The 3208-nt window shown below is 40.2% G+C and overlaps 1 non-coding gene across 1 annotated transcript; it reads left to right on the top strand.

Annotated features, from left to right (window-relative positions):
* Positions 1-1346: 1346 nt before the first annotated feature.
* Positions 1347-1453, top strand: LOC141675707 (small nucleolar RNA R71). Its single transcript, XR_012556347.1, has one exon. It is a non-coding gene; the product is annotated as a small nucleolar RNA R71 (small nucleolar RNA).
* The last annotated feature ends 1755 nt before the right edge of the window (positions 1454-3208 follow it).

The following is a 3208-nucleotide window of genomic DNA, read 5'->3' as shown; positions in this document are numbered from 1 at the left end:
TGGGTAAGTAATAGAACGATCAGCCAATTGTAGAGAAATGTAGGTGGGCTTTGGATCAGGTAAATCCAACTTTTAAAGATCGACAACGGCATCAGATTGATGTTTGCTCCCAAATCGCAAAGGCACTTGTCAAAAGACAATTTGCCAATGGTGCAAGGAATGGTGAAGCTACCTGGATCTTTAAGCTTTGGAGGTAACTTTTGCTGTAGCACAGCACTGCATTCTTCCGTTAGAGCAACGGTCTCAAGGTCATCCAGTTTCACCTTCCTAGAAAGAATACTCTTCATAAACCTTGCATAACTAGGCATTTGCTCCAGAGCCTCAGCAAAAGGTATATTGATGTGAAGTTTCTTGAACACCTCCAGAAACTTGCCGAACTGCTTATCCAGCTTTTGTTGTTACAATCTCTTAGGGAAAGGTGGAGGAGGATAGAGCTGTTTCTCCCCTGTATTACCCTCAGGCAGAGTGTGTTCAACAGTAGTCTTCCTTGGTTCCGCCGCTTTCTCCTTTTGCTTCGCTTCTTCATCTCCAACTTCAGCTTCTCCTTCTTTTGCTTTTTCAGCATCAACAACTTTTCCAGACCTTAAGGTAATAGCCTTGACTTGCTCTTTAGCTTTCTTCCTGCCTGGCACTTTAGTATCACTGGGAAGTGTGCCAGGTTGATGATTGAGCACTGTATTGGCTATTTGACCAATTTGATTTTCCAAGGTCTTGATTGACACCGCCTGACTCTTGCACAACAATTAAGTTCCTCAAAATCAGCACTCGTGGGTGCAACCGCACCTTTCTGTTAAGGATATGATTGCCTTTGAGCATACTGCTGTGGTTGCTGGAATCCAGGTGAATTGAACTGTTTACTTACGCCTTGCTGATATGGTTGCTGAATAGCATTCTGATTATTAACCCAGCTGAAATTTGGATGATTTCTGTTGTTAGGATGATAAGTAGCTGGCATAGGCTGCTGTTGTCACTGATAATTATTCACATACTGAACAGATTCATTAACAAGAGAACACTGATCCATAGCATGAGAACCTGCACAAAGCTCACAGACCATAGCTATCTAATTGCATCCATAGGTGGCTAGAGAATCGACCTTCATAGATAGCGCTTGGAGCTGCGCTGTAATAGCGGTGGCTACATCGACTTCCAGAATACCTGCTACCTTCCCAGGCATCATCCTTTGAGTTGGGTTTTGATGCTCATTTGCAGCCATAGTCTCAATAAGATTATAAGCCTCAGTATAGCTTTTGGCCCACAAGGCGCCTCCAGCTGCTGCATCGAGCATGGGCCGAGATTGGGCCCCCAAACCATTATAAAAACCAGTGATCACCATCCAATTGGGCATTCCATGATGTGGACACTTTCTCAACATCTCCTTGTAGTGCTCCCAAGCTTCGCACATAGATTCTGTAGGTTGCTGCGCAAACTGAGTAAGAGCACTCCTCATAGCAGCAGTCTTTGCCATTGGATAAAACTTCACCAGAAACTTTTGTGCTAGATCTTGCCAAGTAGTGATGGACCCAGCTGGTTCAGAATGTAACCAGTCCTTAGCTTTATCCCTCAGAGAGAATGGGAAAAGCCTCAGCTTGACAGCCTCATCAGTCACACCATTGTATTTGAAATTACTACAGATCTCGACAAAATTCCTTATGTGCATGTTGGGGTCTTCAGTCGCAGCACCTCCAAAAGAAACAAAATTCTGCACCATCTGAATAGTGCCCGGCTTGATTTCAAAGGTGTTAGCCAGAATAGCCGGATGAAGAATGTTTGACTGAATGTCATCAATTTTAGGCCGAGAAAAGTCCATAAGAGCTGGATCAGCCGGAACAATACGATCACCCATGATTACTGGCTCTTTCTGCTCACATCCTGAATCCAAATCTTCAAAATCTATCTTCTCCGGAATATCAAGAACTTAGTCTGTCTCCTCAGTTGTATCTAAAGTCCTCTTGCGAGTACGAGAACGAGTTTGCATAAATGCTCACTAAAGTACCTGAAACACAACCGGAAACAATAAGTAACACATCTTAATCACTGAGTCCTAATGACCAATGATGGTAAGTACATAAACTAAACAAATACGCCGAGTCCCCGGCAGCGGTGCCAAAAACTTGTTAGGGCGAAATCACGCGCTAATAATACACACAAGTATACGCGTTGGCAAGTAATATAGAATACTTTCTAGTTCGTTCCCGCAGAGACTCAGACTAATTACGTTTAATTAAACTCACTCACCAATGTATGATTACTTCTCAATGTTAAGACAATAACACTTAAATTTGATTAACTAATTATTAACTACAATTAACTACTAGAATTAAGCACTTAATTAACACTTAGAATTAACAATATTAAAATACTCATGAGATCACAACTTCATTACTACATCCTTCAATAGTCATTGTTATTACCCTTAGCATGCAACAGTGATGATATTAATCGAATAACACGAAACTAATAAAAGCCAACTTTCATTATACTAATACCATTATACCAAACATCCACAATTAAGATAGAAGTTGAATAGGCATCAATTATGTTGATTCCCTATATTTCTACAGAAATTGACAACATAACGATTTAAGAACAAGTTATTCCTTTTGATTACACAGGGCGAATAAAACGGTTAGAGTTACCCACTAATCATGCATACTCGTACATGAACCTATGCTTGCATGGCAAGTTCTAAATCTCAAGATCCACCGTCGCTTCACAAGAGATTAACACCCTATCTTATATGTTCGCGACGCACATATGACGAAACCAATACTAGATATCTTACAATCATCACACACTAAGGTATTAAACAACTAACTAAAGAATTCCATAGTAAATTCGTTACGACCCCATGATCACGATTAGCCCATGATAGCATGTATCGTCATCATGGGTTCATATGAAAACATGATAAATAAACACAAGATAATAATAATTAAACTAATTATATTAAACCAGAGTATGTCACAAGAGTAAATAGGTTCAAAGCAAAGAAAACTAGCATCCAACGTTACAACGAAATAAAGAATCACAAGAAAATATGCTTCCTCTTCGTTGCAGTATGCTAAAACGGTCTTCTTCCTTATCTCATTCGCTCTTCGATTAATACTACGATCCAACCTTCGTGAAACGTCACTAAAATCTACTTATATAGGAGTCCCATAAAACCCAGATAGCTCAGAAGTTAGAAGCCAAACAGAAATAGGAG

This window comes from Apium graveolens, chromosome 7 (assembly GCF_009905375.1).
Source record: "Apium graveolens cultivar Ventura chromosome 7, ASM990537v1, whole genome shotgun sequence".
NCBI lineage: Eukaryota > Viridiplantae > Streptophyta > Magnoliopsida > Apiales > Apiaceae > Apium > Apium graveolens.
The sequence above is the reverse complement of the archived record's forward strand: the minus strand, read 5'-3'. Positions and strand labels throughout refer to the sequence as shown.